The sequence below is a fragment of the Pan paniscus genome, chromosome 15 (genome assembly GCF_029289425.2).
Source record: "Pan paniscus chromosome 15, NHGRI_mPanPan1-v2.0_pri, whole genome shotgun sequence".
Taxonomy (NCBI): domain Eukaryota; kingdom Metazoa; phylum Chordata; class Mammalia; order Primates; family Hominidae; genus Pan; species Pan paniscus.
In genome coordinates, this window is record NC_073264.2 from 106980306 (window position 1) to 106999273 (window position 18968).

The 18968-nt window shown below is 52.4% G+C and overlaps 1 pseudogene and 2 gene segments (V, D, J or C); all 3 read right to left on the reverse strand.

Moving 5' to 3' along the window:
• LOC100971589 (immunoglobulin epsilon heavy chain-like) overlaps positions 1-18968 on the reverse strand; it is a 394860-nt gene that overhangs the window by 201302 nt on the left and 174590 nt on the right.
• Positions 1-18968, reverse strand: part of LOC117975722 (immunoglobulin gamma-1 heavy chain-like) — a 154368-nt gene that overhangs the window by 57708 nt on the left and 77692 nt on the right.
• On the reverse strand, positions 16636-16959 carry LOC100969710 (V-type proton ATPase subunit G 1-like; annotated as a pseudogene).

Consider the following 18968-nt stretch of genomic DNA (forward strand, 5'->3'; position numbering starts at 1 on the left):
CCCGGGATGGGGGCAGGGTGTACACCTGTGGCTCTCGGGGCTGCCCTGTAGGGACAGAGGTTGGCACAGCGGTCACTCCCAGGGCAGAGGGTGGGTCAAGCTGGCCTCTGTCCATGTGGCCCTCATACCCCGCGGGTCCCACCTTTGGTTTTGGAGATGGTTTTCTCGATGGGGGCTGGGAGGGCTTTGTTGGAGACCTTGCACTTGTACTCCTTGCCGTTCAGCCAGTCCTGGTGCAGGACGGTGAGAACGCTGACCACACGGAACGTGCTGTTGTACTGCTCCACCCGCGGCTTTGTCTTGGCATTGTGCACCTGCGTGCCGTTCACGTACCACTTGAACTGGACCTCGGGGTCTTCGTGGCTCACGTCCACCACCACGCACGTGACCTCAGGGGTCCGGGTAATCATGAGGGTATCCTTGGGTTTTGGGGGGAAGAGGAAGACTGACGGTCCTCCCAGGAGTTCAGGTGCTGAGGAAGAAATGGAGGTGGACGTGTCAGCACCCAGCTGGGGCCTGTCCCTGGATGCAGGCTACTCTAGGGCACCTGTCCCATCTTGAGCTGGAGGGCGAGGCCTGGGCTGGCTTACCTGGGCACCGTGGGCACGGGGGAGGTGTGTCACAAGATTTGGGCTCTGCAAAGAGAAGATTGGGAGTTACGGGGATCTGGGATGGAGGTGGACGCGTCAGCACCCTGCTGGGGCCTGTCCCTGGACTCAGGCCACTCTAGGGCTCTTGTCCCGCCTTGAGCTGGAGGGCAAGGCCTGGGCTGGCTTACCTGGGCACCGTGGGCATGTGTGAGTTGTGTCACCAAGTGGGGTTTTGAGCTCTGCAGAGAGAAGATTGGGAGTTACTTGGATCTGGGAGGAGAGAAGGTGTCTGAGCTGAGGGAGTGGAGAGTTTGGACTTTGGGGTGGGCTTAGGTCAGGGGCAGGGTCCTCCTGGATATGGCTCTTGGCAGGTCTGAGCGCAGCACCTGCCCCTGTGTGTGAAGGGCCTGGGGTAGGGGCATCCAGCGTGTGCCTGCCCGGAGCCTGGTGGAAAAAGCCAGAAGACCCTCTCCCTGAGCATGAGTGGGGCGGGCAGAGGCCTCCGGGTGAGGAGACAGACGGGGCCTGCCTTGCTGCCCTGGGCTGGGACTGCATAGCCGGGATGCGTCCAGGCAGGAGGGCTGAGCCTGGCTTCCAGCAGACACCCTCCCTCCCTGCGCTGGCCTCTCACCAACTCTCTTGTCCACCTTGGTGTTGCTGGGCTTGTGATTCACGTTGCAGGTGTAGGTCTGGGTGCCCAAGCTGCTGGAGGGCACGGCCACCACGCTGCTGAGGGAGTAGAGTCCTGAGGATTGTAGGACAGCCGGGAAGGTGTGCACGCCACTGGTCAGGGCGCCTGAGTTCCACGACACGGTCACCGGTTCGGGGAAGTAGTCCTTGACCAGGCAGCCCAGGGCCGCTGTGCCCTCAGAGGTGCTCCTGGAGCAGGGCGCCAGGGGGAAGACCGATGGGCCCTTGGTGGAAGCTGCAAGAGAGGTGGCGCCATGTGACGGCGGTGTGGGACAGAGCTGGGCCCAGGGCGCAGAGGCCCCTTGGTTCTTGTCTTTCTGCGAGGGTCCAGGCAGGGTCCAGTGTCTGGGCTCACGGGCATTGGGTGTGCACCTGGCTGGCGCCACCTGCCTCACCTTAGCCCCCTCCCTGCCCCAAAGCCAAGGTCAGGCCCGGCCTGCCCCAGAAAGCTTGCAGGACCGGCGGCCCTGTGGTGCCCTTCCGCAGGCACCCCTGCAGCCTAGGAGGCGGGGCTCGGCAGCCGGGTCAGTGCTCTGTGCCTGCCGGGAGTCAGCACAGTCCAGGGCCTCTAGCTTGGCCTCAGCTCTGGCCATCGGTGCCACCTCAGGGACAGCTCATGCCCATTGGCCCCACTCCAGCCTTTTATAGGTGCCTGGCTTGACCAGTGGACACTGTTCTCAGATGGCTTCTCGTGGGTCCCCTGAGTCCCCTGAAGCCCCTGACCCTGCCGCCCCAGCGAGGCCCTCCCCTAGTGAGTGGGCCTGACTTGCCCAGGGCCCTGGTCATAGCCTGCCCTCTGCCCTCCAAGGCCCTTTTCTTCTGTGCAGCAGAGGGGCCAGAGACTGCATAGGGTCGGCGCCCTTCAGCCCCAGGGCCCCGGAACCCTCTGCTTTGGAATAGCCTCCTGGAGCCTCCTCCTCAGCCTCTCCCCTCCTTTCCCCTTAGCCCCAGTGTGCAGCAGCCCAGGTCAGGGCCCTGAGTGCCTGGATGCCCCCTGCCTCCCAGTGTCCTGCATTACCTCTGGAGGCTCAGTCACCACACCCTCACCCTCCCAGCCCTGGCCTGGCCTTCTCAGCCACCAGTCCACCTCCTCCCTCTCTCCAGAGTTTTCCCCGGCAAGGTCCCTGCTGGGCTCAGCCCAGGCCCCCCAGCACAGGTAGGAGCCTTGCACCTGCCCTTGGCTCTCCCCACCCTGCATGGTGCCAGGACCCCCAGGCCACAGGGAGGCCCCATTTCTTTCTGCCACTGGCCCAGTGGCCCTGGAGTCCCACTGCAGGTGGGGTGTGCCCCTGACCTCTGAGGAAGCTAAGTGCCCTGCCCTCAGCCAGGCCATCCCCTCTGCTCAGCCCCAGGGCCCCACTCACCACCCCTTCCCCTCACCTGCACCACAGGCTCTGGCTGACTCTGCCCAGGCCCTGAATGGGCCCCTCTGGCTGCCCTCTGCTGCTACACTGCCCTGCACCTCCTCCACTCAGCTTCATTGTGATGGTGGCCCTGGCTCCTGGCAGCCCATCTTGCTCCTTCTGGGGCGCCAGCTTCAGAGGCCTTCCTGCCCAGGGTCCCCTAGGGCCAGCCCTGGGACCCTCCTGGTCTCAAGCACACGTTCCCCCTGCAGCCAGACCTGCCCCTGCCTGTGAGCTCAGCTCTGAGCCCGGGAACGCCTTCCCTTCTCCATCCCAGCTCGCCCTTGCCAACTGCTCAGTGGGATGGGCTCACATTCCCTTCCCGGCACCAGGAGGCTGCACTGCACTTTCACCAGCCCTCAGCTGTCTACTGCCAGCAACTACCCAACTCCTGCCAAAGTCTAGGAGCTGAGTGCTGCCTCCCACCATCCCTGCTCACCTGTGGCTGCCTTGCCCTGAGCTCTAGTGCCCGTCCCCTGCTCATCCTGCCTCCCACCAGCCCTGCTCACCTGCGGCGGCTCTGCCCTGGTCCCCTGAGCTTCAGGAGCTGCCCCCTGCTCCTCCTGCTTCCGACCTGCCCCTCATCATGTACGGCTGCTCTGCCCTGGTCCCCTGAGCTCTAGTGCCTGTCCCCTGCTCATCCTGCCCCCCACCAGCCCTGCTCACCTGCGACTGCTCTGCCCTGGTCCCCTGAGCTCCAGGAGCTGCCCCCTGCTCCTCCTGCTTCCGACCTGCCCCTCATCACGTACGGCTGCTCTGCCCTGGTCCCCTGAGCTCCAGTGCCTGCCCCCTGCTCCTCCTGCCCCCCACCTGCCCCTGCTCACCTGCGGCTGCTCTGCCCTGGTCCCCTGAGCTCCAGGAGCTGCCCCCTGCTCCTCCTGCCCCCCACCTGCCCCTGCTCACCTGCGGCTGCTCTGCCCTGGTCCCCTGAGCTCCAGGAGCTGCCCCCTGCTCCTCCTGCCCCCCACCTGCCCCTGCTCACCTGCGGCTGCTGTGCCCTGGTCCCCTGAGCTCCAGGAGCTGCCCCCTGCTCCTCCTGCCCCCCACCTGCCCCTGCTCACCTGCGGCTGCTCTGCCCTGGTCCCCTGAGCTCCAGTGCCTGCCCCCTGCTCCTCCTGCCCCCCACCTGCCCCTGCTCACCTGCGGCTGCTCTGCCCTGGTCCTCTGAGCTCCAGGAGCTGCCCCCTGCTCCTCCTGCCCCCCACCTGCGCCTGCTCACCTGCGGCTGCTCTGCCCTGGTCCCCTGAGTCCAGTGCCTGCCCCCTGCTCCTCCTGTCCCCCTCCTGTGCCTGCTCATCTGCGGCTGCTCTGCCCTGGTCCCCTGAGCTCCAGGAGCTGCCCCCTGCTCCTCCTGCCCCCCACCTGCGCCTGCTCACCTGCGGCTGCTCTTCCCTGGTCCCCTGAACTCCAGGGGCTGCCCCCTGCTCCTCCTCCCCCCCACCTGCCCCTGCTCACCTGTGGCGGCTCTGCCCTGGTCCCCTGAGCTCCAAGAGCTGCCCCCTGCTCCTCCTGCCCCCCACCTGTCCCTGCTCACCTGTGGCGGCTCTGCCCTGGTCCCCTGAGCTCCAAGAGCTGCCCCCTGCTCCTCCTGTCCCTCCACCCCGCTCCTGTTTGCCTGTGGCTGCTCTGCCCTTGTCCCCTGAGCTCCAAGAGCTGCCCCTGCTCATTCTGCCGCCCACCTGCCCCTGTTCACCTGTGGCTGCTCTTCCCTGGTCCTCTGAGCTCCAGGAGCTGCCCCTTGCTCCTCCTGCTTTTCACCAGCCCCTGCTCACCTACCGATGATCTTCCCCGGCTCTCTGAGCTCCAGGGGCTGCCCACCTGCTCCCCCTGCTTCCCACCGGCCCTGCTTACCTGCAGCTGCTCTGCCCTGGCTGGCAGAGCTGCAGAAGCTGCCCCTGCTCTGCAACCTCCCACCGGCCCTGCTCATCTTCTGATGCTCTCCCCTCTTCCCTGAGCTCTAGGAGCTGCCCCCTACTCATTCTACCTCCCACCAACCCCTGCTCACCTGCGACTGCTCTGCCCTGGTCCCCTGAGTTCCAGGGGCTGCCCCCTGCTCGCCCACCTCCCACCAGCCATGCTCACCTTCTGATGCTCTGCCCTGATCCCCTGAGCTCCAGGAGCTGCCGCCTGCTCATCCTGCCTCCCACTAGCCCCTGCTCACCTGCGGCTACACTGCCCTGGTCCCCTGAGCTCCAGGAGCTTCCCCCTGCTTGCCCATCTTCCACTGAGCCCTGCTCACCTGCGGCTGCTCTGCCCTGGTCCCCTGAGCTCCAGGAGCTGCCCCCTACTCATCCTACCTCCTACCAGCCCCTGCTTACCTGCAGCTGCTCTGCCCTGGTCCCCTGAGCTCCAGGAGCTGCCCCCTGCTCGTCCTGCCTCCCACCAGCCCCTGCTCACCTGCAGCTACACTGCCCTGGTCCCCTGAGCTCCAGGAGCTGCCGCCTGCTTGTCCTGCCTCCCACCAGCCCCTGCTCCCCTGTGGCTACACTGCCCTGGTCCCCTGAGCTCCAGGAGCTGCCCCCTGCTTGCCCATCTTCCACTGAGCCCTGCTCACCTGCGACTGCTCTGCCCTGGCTCTATGAGCTCCAGGGGCTGCCCCCTGCTGCTCCTGCCTCCCACCTGCCCTGCGCACCTGTGGCTGCCTCCTCACCTGTGGCTGCTCTGCCCTGGTCCTCTGAGCTCCAGGGTCTTCCCCCTGCTCATCCTGCCCCTCCACCGGCTCCTGTTCACCTTCAGATGCTCTCCCGTGGTCCCCTGAGCTCCAGGAGCTGCCCCCTGTTCCTTCTGCCTCCCACCTGCCCTGCGCACCTGTGGCTGCTCGGTCCTGGTCCCCTGAACTCCAATGCCTGCCCCCTGCTCACTCTGCCCTCCCTCAACCCGGGGCAACAACGTCACTCGGTCCACTGTTGCCCCCCTGCCTGTCCTGGCACCCTCTGTCCAGGTTTAGGCTGTTTTTCTTGCCTCATTTTTGTTTTTGCAGCACTTGGCTTGTTCCCTATGCTGTGGAGCAGCCCCACTGTCCAGTCAGGTCTCCCCAACAGAGCCCCTTGCCCTTGCCCATGGGCCCCTCCTTGATGAGCTCCCGGATCCTCCCGTCCCTGCACTGCTCCTGCTCTGGAAGCCTCTCCAGAACCTCAGCTCCTCAGTGGCCTCTGCTCTGCTGGGTCAGTTCCCTGAACGCACGGAACCTCAGCCCCTCCCCTCGCCCCAGGCCTGCTGCGCTCTGGGCCTTTCTGGGCCTCCCTGGACTCTTCCCTCCTCCCGCCCGTGCACTCAGCACAGCTCTCCCCTCCTCTCCGCTGCTGACCACAGCCCTGCTCCCTGCCAGCAGGTGCCCCAGCCCCATCAGCTGGCTCTGAGCCCAGCCCCTGTGCCTCCCCTGTCCCTGCCTCTGCCTCTGGGCTTGGCTTCCACCCTCCTGTCCTGCTGCCACACTCACCCTCCCTGCTCTGCTCCCGGCTCACCTGCTGTCGGTCCTGGCTGAGAGAGGGCCCCACGGCCAGCACTGCTGACCCTGCCCTGGGCTCCGGTGATGCTGCTGGCCTGGACAAGCCCCTCTGTTCACCTGGGGCCTCTCCTGCTCCCTCGCTCTACTGCCTCCTCAGCTCAGGTCGGTCGTGCCCATCCTGGCATCACCCCACGGCTGGCTCTGCCGCATCCCGTCATGTTCCTCATGCTCCCAGCCCGGTCGTCCTGGAGGCCTCAGTCAGCCTCTGGTGTATCCTGCCCTGTTGGCTTGGAAGCCTCTGCCCACGGTTCCCGTTGTCTCGCACTGGGTGGGCATCGGTGCCTGAAGGCTGCCCACCTCCCCCGTGCTGGCTCCGCTTGGGCCTCCATGTGGGGCCGGCCTCGCCCCCGCGTCTCCCCAGCCTCTTGCAGCCTGTTCAGCAGCTGAGGTCCAGGAGCACCCACGGCTGCGCTCAGGCTCTGTCCTTCTCCTCCCGAGCCTGTGCCCTTGCCCTGTGCTGACCCCACTCACCGAGGTGGGGGTCTCAGCCCTTCCTGTTCTGGCGCGGTACATGTGGGCAGCCCCGCCTCCGCTGTCAGCTGCCATTTGTCTTCCTAGGAAATCACAGCTCGGCCCTCAGGTCCCCAGGGGTGTGAACTCCACGCTGCAAAGACTAAGAACAAGATTGAAACCGGCGGCACCGCTTACTTCCTGAAGTTCCCTTTTCTTCTGGTGGTTTCTGTGTCAGAGGGCGAGGGGGAGTCCAGACACAGCTGAGGCTGCCTCATGGGTGTGTGGGGATGGGGATGGTGGCTGCCCCATACTCCCCCATACTCACGGGAGAAGGTGGGGAGCCCGGACCTTGTGTGCTGCTCTTTTCCCTGTCTCTGAGTCCCTGGGGCTGGACTGAGACTGGCAGCGATTATGACCATTCTGCCTGTGGTCTCAGCCTCTCAATACCTGGGCCTCTCATCTGAAGCTTCTGGCCCCCACTGGGCCCTGGTGGCTGCTTTTGCCTGGGCATCTCTCCAGCTGACTCTCACTCACAGTGCAGGGAGGGGAGTGTGAGTTCATCCCGCTGAGCAGCTGGCAAGGGCGAGCTGGGATGGAGAATGGAAGGCGTTCCAAGGCTCAGGGCTGAGCTCACAGGCAGGCGCAGGTCTGGCTGCAGGGAGAACGTGTGTGCTTGAGACAAGGAGGGTCCCAGGGCTGGCCGAGTGGACCCTGCACAGGAAGGCCTCTGAGGCTGGTGCTCCAGAAGGAACAAGATGGGCTGCCAGGAGCCAGGGCCACCAGCTGTGCTCCTGGGGGCCGAGGGGACATGGGACAGGTGGATGAACACACTGAAGCTGAGTGGAGGTGGTGCAGGGCAGTGTAGCAGCAGAGGGGAGCCAGAGGGGCCCATTCAGGGCCTGGGCAGAGTTGGCCAGAGCCTGTGGTGCAGGTGAGGGGAAGGGGTAGGGGGCAGGGCCCTGGGGCTGAGCAGGGGTGATAGCCTGTCTGAGGGCAGTGTACTTAGCTTCCTCAGAGTTCAGGGGCACACCCCACCGGCAGTGAGACTCCAGGGCCACTGGACTTCCAGCAGAGAGAGAAATGGGGCCTCCCTGGGGCCTGGGGATGCTGGCATCATGCAGGGTGGGGAGGGCCAAGGGCAGGTGCAAGGCTCCTACCTGTGCTGGGGGAGCCTGGACTGATCTCAGCAGAGACCTTGCCAGGAAGAAGCTCTGGATAGAGGGAAGAGCTGGGCAAGGACGTACGTGGAGGTGGGAGGTAGCAGGGAATGGAATGAGGCCAGAGGGCCTGGGAAGACTGAAAGCCCGAGGAGGTGTCGCACAGGAAGTATCCAGAATGGAAGAGGAAGCGTCCAGCAAGGAACAGGAATAATGGACACTTGCGAGGGGAAATCATGTCCATCCCACTAAATGTGCTCTCCACAAGGACCTAGCCTGCCCTTGTGACCCTGCTGGATCCCTGAGCTGGCACCAGCCCTGCCCTCAGAGAGAACATCCAGGAGACAGGTGGAGGTGTACGTGTGGGTCCCTAGGGAAATCCATCCTCCAGCCGCAGGCTCCCAGTCAGCTCCCAGCCTCTCACTCTGGCTTCACCTTGGTTACATGGAGCTCATAATGGGCTCAACCTCCCAGGCTGGGGGAGGACGGAGTGAGGGGCCCCACACTGCCCATGGCACACCCAGGGGGCTGGGGAGACTGCACTTGGCTGGGGCAGGGAGGCCTCGTGCAGTCTGTGGGGCTGGCAGCTCAGGACAACACTCGTATCCGTTAAGTGCGGCCCTGGCAACACAGCACCCCAGACTGCATGGCTTAAACAACAGACCTTTATTCCGTCCTGATTCTGGAGGCCGGGCATCTGGGATGGAGGCCTCGGTGGGGTGGCTCCTCTGTGTCATGGAGACTCTGTTCCAGGCTCTCTCCTTGCTGCTGGGCTTTGCCGGCCGTCTCTGCTGCTCTTGGCTTGTGGAAGCAGCACCATCTTCACAGGGCGTTCTCCCCACGTGCTGTCTGTGCCCAGATTCCCCCTTTTCATGAGGACAGCAGTCATATTGGATCAGAGGCTTGCCCTACTCCAGGGTGACCTCATCTGAACTTGATTGCAGCTGCAAAGACTGTTTCCAAACAAGGTCACATTCTGTGGTCCTGGGGGTTAGGACTTCAACACATGAATTTATAGGGGACACATTTTAACCCATGACAGTTTGCCCTCCGCTCCCCCCATAATCATGTCCTTCTCACAGGCAAAATCCCTGCATCCCATAGCAACATCTTCACGATGGCTAACCCCTTCCAGCACCAACTCTTAGTCCGCAATCTCAGCGACATATCACCTGCATCAAGTGTGGGAGAAATGCAGGGTGATTCATTCTGGGGTGAAATTCCTCTCCATCTGTGGAGCTTTGTAACTTGACAAGAAGTTATCTGCTTCCAAAGTACAATGATGGGGCAGTCATAGGATGGACATTCCTATTCCAAAAGGGATACATTGGAAGGGAGAGAGGAGCCATGGGTCCTAAGCAAGCCCAAAACCTAGTAGGGAAAACTGCATTAGATTTTTTTTGAAGAAAACAATATACTTTTATTTTAGCTGTTTAAAAATTTTTATGATTGTTTTTAACTGACACATAATAATTGTATATATTTTGGGGTACCTTGTGATATTTGGATACATATATACAATGGGTGATGATCAAATCAGGATAATTAGTATTGGGGGAACCTGCCCCCAATATTTCAACGTAGGTTCTTTCTGTTTTCCATAAGTGTTGCCAGCTGAGAAATAAAGAGAGACAGTATAAAGAGAGGATTTTACAGCTGGGCAGCCGGGGGTGACATCACATATCAGTAGGACTGTGATGACCGCCTGAGCCTCAAACCAGCAGGTTTTTTGTTAAGGGTTTCAAAAAGGGAGGGGGTGTAAGCACAGGGAGTGGGTACAAAGATCACATGCTTCAAAGGCAAAAAGCAGAACTACTAATAAGGGTCTAACAAAGATCACATGCTTCTGAGGGAACAGGACAAAGGGCAAAAGCAGAACCACTGATAAGGGTCCAACAAAGATCACAAGGCAAAGGGCAAAAACAGAACTACTGATAAGGGTCTATGTTCAGCGGTGCATATATTGTCTTGATAAACATCTTAAACAACAGAAAACAGAGTTTGAGAGCAGAGAACCAGTGTGACCACAAATTTACCAGGGTGGAGTTTTTCACCCCCCTAATAAGCTGAGGGTACTGTAGGAGACCAGGGCGTATCTCAGTCCTTATCTCAGTCCTTATCTCAGTCCTTATCTCAACCACATAAGACAGACATTCCCAGAGCGGCCGTTTATAGACCTCCCCCAGGGATGCATTCCTTTCCCAGGGTATTAATATTAATATTTCTTGCTAGGAAAATAATTTAGCGATATCTTCCCTACTTGCACGTTCATTTATAGGCTTTCTGCAAGAAGAAAAATATGGCTCTTTTTGCCCAACCCCTCAGGCAGTCAGACCTTATGGTTGTCTTCCCTTATTCCCTAAAAATCGCTGTTATTCTGTCTTTTTCAAGGTGCACTGATTTCATATTGTTCAAACACATATGTTTTACAATCAATTTGTACAGTTAACACAATTATCCCAGTGGTCCTGAGGTGACGTACATCCTCAGCTTATGAAGATAACAGGATTATGAGATTAAAGTAAAGACAGGCATAAGAAATTATAAAAGTATTATTTGGGAACTGATAAATGTCCATGAAATCTTCACAATTTATGTTCCTCTGCCATGGCTCCAGCTGGTCCTTCCATTCGGGGTCCCTGACTTCCTGCAACAATTAGCATATCCATCACCTCAAACATTTATCACTTCTTTGTGCTGGGAAGAATCAAAATTTGCTCTTCTAGCCATATGAAAATATACAATAAATTGTTGTTAGTTATAGTCACCCTATGGTGTTAGAGAACACCGGGGCCTATTCCTCTTACCTGACTGTAATTTTGTATTTATTAATCGACTTCTAGCTATCCTATCCCCTCCCATTCCCAGCCTCTGGTTACCACTATTCTACTCCCTATTTCTATGAGATCAACTTATTTGGCTTCCATATATGAGTGAGAATATGTGATATTTGGCTGTCTGTGTCTAGCTTTATTTCACTTAACATGTCCTCCAAGCTCATCCATGTTATCTCAGATGACAAGATTTCATTCTTTTTTATGGCAGAATAGAATTCCTCTCTCTCTCTCTCTCTGTGTTTGTGTATAAACACTACATTTTCTTTATGCATTCATCTGTTGATGGACACATAGGTTGATTCCAACACTGGCATTGTGAATAGTGCTGCAATGAACATGGAGTGTAGATGTCTCTTTGACATAGATTTCCTTTGGATAAATACCCAGTAGAGGATGGCGGGATCATGGGGCAGTACTCATTTCCATTTTTTGAGGAAGCTCTTTATTGTTTTTCAATGGCTGTGCTAATTCCAAAGACAAGATTTCAACCAGTAATGCATTAAAGCTCCCCTTTCTCTGAATCTTTGACAGCAATTGTTTTTTGCCTTTTTTAATAATAGCCATTTTAACTGGGGTGAGATTATATCTTATTGTGGTTTCAATTTGCATTTTCCTTATGATTAGTAATGTTGAGCATTTTCTCATATGTCTGTTGGCCATTCGTATATCTTCCTTTTAGAGACGTCTATTCAGTTCCTTTTTTGGTTTTAAAAACTTTTAAATATTTTTTCATTTGCCTATTTTTAATAAAAAAATTTGTTTTCTTTTCTGTTTAGTTGTTTGAGTTTCCAATGTATTCTAAATATTAGTCCCTTGTTGGATGGAGAGTTTGCAAATATTTTCTAACATTCTGTAGATTGTCTTTTCACTCTGTTGATTGTTTCCTTTGTTGGGCTCAAGTGATCCTCCTGCCTTGGCCTCCCAAAGTGCTAGAATTAGAGGCATGAGCCACTACATCTGGCCTGATATCATTGGCTTGTTCCAGATTTTAGAGAAAAGCTTTCAACTCTTGCATGTTCAGTATGATGTTGGCTGTGGGTTTGTCACATATAGCTCTTATTGTGTTGAGGTATATTCCTTTCATACCTAACTTGCTGAGAATTTTTATGAAGGGATGTTGGATTTTATCAAATACTTTTTCTGTGTCTGTTATGATGATAATACGGTTTTTGTCCTTCATTCTGTTGATGTGATTTGCATATGTTGAACCATCCTTGCATTCCTGGGATAAATCTCACTTGATCATGATAAATAATGTTTTTAATATGCTGCTGGATTCAATTTGCTAGTATTTGGTTGAAGGTTTTCATCTATTATCTTCATCAGAGTATTTAGCCTATAGTTTGCTTTTTTTGTTGTGTCCTTGTCTGGTTTTGGAATCATAATAATAATCACATAATCATAATCATAATCATAATTACCATAATAGTGGCCTCATACAAGGAATTTAGAAGAATTCCCTCCTCTTCAATTTTCTGGAAGATTTTCAGAAGAATAGGTATTAGTTTTTTTAGTGTTTGGTAGAATTCCCCAGTGAAGCCATTGGGTTACTGTAGAATTGGCATTTTGATAGGAATGTCATTGGTATTTCAATAGGAATTTCTTTGGGCTTTCCTTTGATGGGAGACTTTTTGTTACAGATTCAATCTCAATGCTCATGACTGGTTTGTGCAGGCTTTCTATTTCTTCTTGGTTCAGTCTTGGTAGGTTGTATTGTCCAGAAATATACCTGTTTCTGCTAGGTTTTCTAATCTGTTGGTGTATGGTCTCTAATTATCCTTTGTGTTTCTGTGATATGAGTTGTAATGTTTCTGTTTTCATTTCTGATTTCATTCTTTTGGGTCTTTTTTTTTAGTCTAGCTAATTATTTGTCATTTTTATCTTTTGAAAAATTCAATTTTTCGTTTTGTTGATTTTTTTTTTTAGTCTGAATTTCATTTATTTCTGCTCTGATCTTTATTATTTCTTTCTTTCTACTAATTTTGGGTTTGGTTTATTCTTGATTTCCTAGTTCCTTGACATGCATTTTCAAGGATGAGATTTATTTGAAATCTCTCTGCTTTTTTGATGTAGGTATTTATTGCCATAAACTTCCATCTTAATGCTGCTTTTTGCTATATCTTATAAATTTTAGTACGTTGCATTTCTATTTTCATTTTCTTTGTTGACATTCTAAAATTCCCTTCTTAATTCCTATTGGTCACTCAGGAGTACATTATTTAATTTCCCATGTCTTTGTACAGTCTTAAAAGTTCCTCTTATTGATTTTGAGTTTTATTGTGGTCATAAATGATATTTGATATAATTTTAATTCTTTCAAATTTGTTGAGACTTGTTTTGTGACTTACTGTATGGTTTATCCTGGAGAATATTCCATGTGCTGATGAAAAGAATGTGTATTTCACAGCTGTTGGATGAAATGTTGTGTAAATATCTGTTAGATGCATTTGGTCTAAAGTGCTTTTTAAATTGAATGCTTCTTTGTTGACTTTCTGTCTGGATTATCTGTCCAGTGCTGAGAGTGGTGTTGAAGTTATCAACTATTATTGTATTGGGATCTATCTCTTCCTTTCTTCTGCTTCATCATATCTGCTGTTGAAGCTCATTACTGTATTTTTTAATTTTATTCATTGAATTCTTCACCTGCAGAATTTTAGTTTGCTTCTTTTTTATTTCTATCTCTGTTGAAATTTTCATTCATACTGTAAATTACTTTCCTGAATTCATTGAATTGTTTATCTGTTTTCTTGTATCTTATTGAGTTATCTTAAGATCATTATTTTGAATTCCTTTTCCAGAAATACATTGATTTCTTTTTCCATTGAGGTCTATTAATGAGAGTTATGTTCCTTTGGTGGTGTCATATTTCCTTGCTTTCTCATGTTTATTGTGTTCCTGCATTGATGTCTGTGCATCTGGTGAAATAGTCACCTCTTCCAAACTTTCAAGAGTGGGTTTTTTAGAGAAACAATTTCACCTGCAGTTGGGTTTAGTGTTTTGGTTGGGAAAGTGTGATGACTCTGTTTCTGAATAGGTGTGGTGGCATAGCCTCCATGCGTCTTCTTCAACTGCATTCAACCTCAGCAATAACTGTGGGCACCTCAGTGGACTAGGCTGTAGAAGTTTGTGGATGTAGTGGTGGCACAGGTTAATGTACTCAGTGTCAAGGGCTTTTGTAGTCCTCCTCTTCTTGTTTCCCCACAATGAGGAGATTTAGTCAAGGGGCTCTCTCTTGGTAGCAGGTCTAATGTGGCCAACGTGCAGCTGCAATGGTGCTGGATTCCAGGTGCAGAAAATTAGAGTAGCTGTGCAACTGGAGTCCTAGTCTCCTGGTTTCAAGAATCTACTGTGGCACCTGGGTCTTGGGGTGTAGGTTCAGTTTCTGTGGCAGGTTTGGATTAGGTGGCTCACAGTGCTAGGATCTGTGACTCTGAGGCACCCTTTAACAGTTTTTGCTCAAGGGGCCAGGTTGTAGCTGTGAGTCTATTCCTGAGGGGTGCAGCATTTGTCCAACTCTGGGGAAGAAGGGGTGTTCTGGAGGTGTGGACCTGGGGAGTATGGTATGGCTGCAATTTGGGAAGCTGAGCCAATAGGGCACAATGGAAACTTTGGTCCCAGGGGATGAGGCACTGTGTGGTATTGACTCTAGACCCTAGGATGGTAGGGCTCAGCAGGATCCCAGACTCTGTGAGACCAGGTACAGTGTTAGCAAGTATCCCAAGATGGCAGAGCATAGCTGTAATTTGGGCCTTGGTGGGGAGCAGGCAGGGAACAGCACAGTGCTGATTCTACTTCCCAGGGAGAGGGTGCCTCAGCAGCTCAGACCCTAGGGGCCTAGGCAAGCTCCAGGGAAGCAGGGCACTACAGTTGTTTGGCCTGTAGGCTGAGATGTCTCAGCTTAGCCACTGCTCTGTTTTTCTGGGGCATAGAGTGCTATATCAGCTCAGCCTTGGGATGTGCTGCTGCTCAGCTTAAGCCAGGGCACTGATTCCCTAGAAAGTGATGTGTTGCTTCAGCTCAGGCCTTCTCCGCTGTAAGGAAAGGCCTGCATTTATGTATCAGAGGGTGTAATTGTTCTGAGTGGCCCAGGCACCATTTCTGTAGGATACAGGTTGCTGCTTCAGCCTAAGCACTGCAGTGTGTGACCTTCTGGGTGGCCAAGGCATTAGTTCCTGGAATGCAGGGTGCTGCTTCAACGTAGACACTAGAAAGGCATGGCCAAAGTCCTGTTTTGCTAGGAGGCAAGATACTGCTTTAGCTTGGACTCAAAGGGTCAGGGGGAGGAGTGGGTGGAGCTGATCCACTTGGCTCTGTGGGGAAGGGTTTAATAGATGCCCATAGCTTGACTTGGGGATGTGGGACCACTAGTCTGGGTTGTTCGGTGGCAGCTTAGCCTCAGGGATGAAGGGGAGCTGTGACTACTCACTCCTTGGGTAAGACACACTCCAGCCATAGTTCCTATTCCAGTGTGGTGAAGCACTAGCCATGTGGGAGTGGGGTACAGTGTCAGCACCTTTTTTTGGGAGCACAGCTATGTGGCCTCCAGGCAACTCCCTCCAGTGCAAACTGCAGGAGACCCCAGTGGTGAGGTCTGCAGGTGTCCGAGGTGTTAGTGGGTGCCACTGGGATCCTCTTGCTTACCTCCTCATGTCAGAAATTCCTCCCGATTCCCAGATAATCCTGGTTGGGGGATGGAGTGGTGGAGACCGTGTGTTTCCTTCTGTTGTCTATGTGGCCAGCCCACATTTCTGTGCTTATCAGGGTTTCTGTTACTCCTCTGATGCACTCAGTGCTCTCCCTCAGTTATTTTCATTAAAATATAGTTGTCTATTGACTTTTCTGGCTGCCTTTATGAGGATGATGAGCACTAGGGGCTTCTAGTTGGCCCTTTATTAGATTTAAGGCTCAAGATTCATCCTCCTCGGTTAATGCTCCATCTTCCAGGCCCACTGGGGTGGCCCCACACTCTGGGCCCACGGTGGCAACAGCAGCCCCAACAGCCTCCTCACCTGTGGCTCTGATCTCAAAGTCACTCTTCCTTCATTTTATCTGGTCTCATGTATTTATTTATTTATTTATTTGCATGATAGGCTTTACTTTTAAGTGATTATTAGTACACCGAGTAATAACACGTAACAAGTTCTTGAATTCTATCATCTAGTTATTTTGATTAAGAAGCTGAAACAATTATACTAGTAATATTCACTGTTCTAATTATTAGCAGCAATGGACTACTTTAAGGCTGGCTGATGCTTCACACAGGTTACAGAAACTACTACGTTTTCATAGATAAAGCCCCTGACCTTCAAAAAAGCATTAAGGAAAAAATGATTTAATTCCTTCCTTTCTTCAAAGGATTGTTTTGCTTTTTCTTTTAAACTTGATATAAGAAAGAAAACATCAACAGTGATATATATATATATATATGTATATATATTGCTTGAGCCAAAAGGCATAATAAAATAGACAATATTTACCCATTATATTCCTAAGAAACATGAGGTAAAAAGATGAAATCTTTAAGTTTTTTTTTTTGAGACAGGGTCTCACTCTAGCACCCAGGCTGGAGTGCAGTGGCACGATCTTGGCTCACTATAACCTCTGCCTTCTGGGTCCAAGTGATCCTCCTGCCTCACTCTTCCAAGTAGCTAGGACTATAAGCATGTACCACCATATCTGGCTAATTTTTATATTTCCTTGTAGAGACACAGTCTCACTATGTTGTTCAGGCTGGTCTCAAACTCCTGAGCTCAAGCCATCTGCCTGCCTTGGCCCCCGAAAATGCTGGGATTACAGGCGTGAACCACCATGCCCAGCCTAGATAAATTCTAAGTCTGTACAAAGAAACTGGATTTGCTTCTCTCCGAAAAGTGAATGGGCCTACTCTATAATATACAGAGATAAGTTAATGTCTTCTTATAAGAATATAACTAGAGCTTCTTATTCCATGAGGGCATCTAAAGTGCCAGTCCATTTAACAGGTGCTTCTCTCTTTTCCTATCCACTTATGTGATAGTTTTCAGGGATTTCTGGCTGGATGCTGCAGACAAAGGCCAAAAGGTTATCTAAGACTTCTTCCCTGTTCTGCTGGAAGTAGGTCTGGAGGATGGTTATCCTGGGTCTGCGAGATCCTAGTGCTGCAGCTTCCTTGGCCTTGAACTCTTTCTCCTTCTGCAGGCAGTGCTGTTCAATTTCAGCCTAAGCTGCTCCTTTGGGCTGCTTCAGCCTCTGGTTCTTTTGCTTGTGGGCCCCGGACACCTTCTTGGCATCCTGCTTCTCGGCCTGCAGCAGCTGCTGGATCACCTGTGACTGACTGGCCATGGCCGTGGTGATTCTGAGACCAAGGTGAGCAGCCTAAATCAGCTCGAAGGGCCCTTGGGTCAGCTGACCCAGCCACCTCAGCACTTCCCTCTTCAGCTGATCTCTCTCTTCTCATATTTTACTGTAAGCAGCAAGGAGAAATCAAGAATGCCTTCAACAATTTTCTTAGGAACTTCGTCAGCTAAACATCCAAGTTCATCATGTATAATTTCTACTTTCCACAAAATGGAACACAGTTCAGCCAAGTGCTTTGCCTCTTTATGACAAGGGTCACCTTCGTTTTCAATAACATCTTCCTCATTTCTGTCTGGAGCCTCAGCAGAGGCATCTTTAACATTCACATTTCTAGCAACATTCTGTTCGTGACAATTTATGTATTCTCCAAGATGACAGGAGTTTTCTCTATAGCTCTCCTCTTTCTTTCTGAGCTCCCACCAGGATCACCTTCAATGTCCATATTTCTACCATAGTCTTCAAGGAAACCTAGGCTTTTTCTAACACACACCTCAAAACTCTTCCAGCCTCTACCCCTTACTGAATTCCACATTTTTGCTACTTATGACCCCTGGGTTCACTGAAAACTTACTGCCCACTTCTGATCCTTCAGTTTCTCTCTTGGCAACATGCACAAAGTGGCCTGATCTTGTTCAACCCAGTTCTAGGTCTGCTGTCTTCTAATGCCAGGGCAGACTCAGCCAAGTCCTGGGCTGAGCTGGTGTGATTAGGCCTCCCAGCCCTGTACCCTGAGGGTGCTTGGGCTTCACTGGGAGAACCTGACCAAGTATCTTTCAGTACCATGCTTGTCACTCAATGTCACCCCTAGAGATTTGGGGGTTAGCAGTAACATGGAGTTCCTGATATGATTTAGATGTTTGTCCCCTCCAAATTTCACATTGAAATATGATCCCCAGTGTTGGAGGTGAGGCCTGGTGGGAGGTATTGGGGTCATAGGGCCAGATCTCTCATGAATGGTTTGGTGCCATCCCCTTGGTGATGGGTGATTTCTCACTCTATTAGTTCACACAAGAGCTGGTTGTTTAAAAAAACCTGACACTTCCTTCTTATCTCTCTTTCTCCCTCTCACCATTCTCACCATGTGACATGCTGGCTCCTTTTTTTTTTTTTTTTTTGAGATGGAGTTTCACTCTTGTTGCCCAGGCTGGAGTGCAATGGTGTGATCTCGGCTCACTCACTGCAACCTCTGTCTCCTGGGTTCAAGCAATTCTCCTGCCTCAGCCTCCCTAGTAGCTGGGACTACAGGCGTGCACCACCATACCTGGATAATTTTGTGCTTTTAGTAGAGATGGGGTTTCACCATGTTGGTCAGGCTGGTCTCGAACTCCTGACCTCAAGTGATCCACCTGCCTTGGCCTCCCAAAGTGCTGGGATTACAGGCATGAGCCACCATGCCTGGCCTATGCTGGCTCCTTTTTTGCCTTCTGCCTTGATTGTAAACTTCCAGAGGCCTCACCAGAAGCAGATACTGGCATTATGCTTCTTGTACAGCTTGTAGTGAGCCAAATAAACTTCTTTTTCTTTATAAATTATCCAGCCTCAGGTATTCTTTTATAGCAATGCAAAATGGATGAAAACAGAAAATTGGTAGCAAGGAGTGCGGTGTTGCTATAAAGATACCTGAAAATGTGGAAGTGGCTTTGGAACTGGGTAATGGGCAGAGGTTGGAAGAGTTTGGAGGGCCCAGGAAGAAGACAGGAAGATGAGGGGAAATTTGGAACTTTTTAGAGACTGGTTACATAGTTGTGATCAAAGTGCTGATAGAAATATGGACAGTAAAGGCCAGGCCGATGAGGTCTCAGGTAGAAATGAGGAATTTATTAGGAACTGGAGTAAAGGTGATGCTTGTTATGCCCCCAGCAAGGAGCTTGGCTGTATTGTGTCCATGTTCCAGGGCTTTGTGAAAGGCTGAGATTGACAGTGATGACCTAAGGTATCTGGTGGAAGAAATTTCAAAGCAGCAGAGCATCCAAGAAGTAACCTGGCTGCTTTGA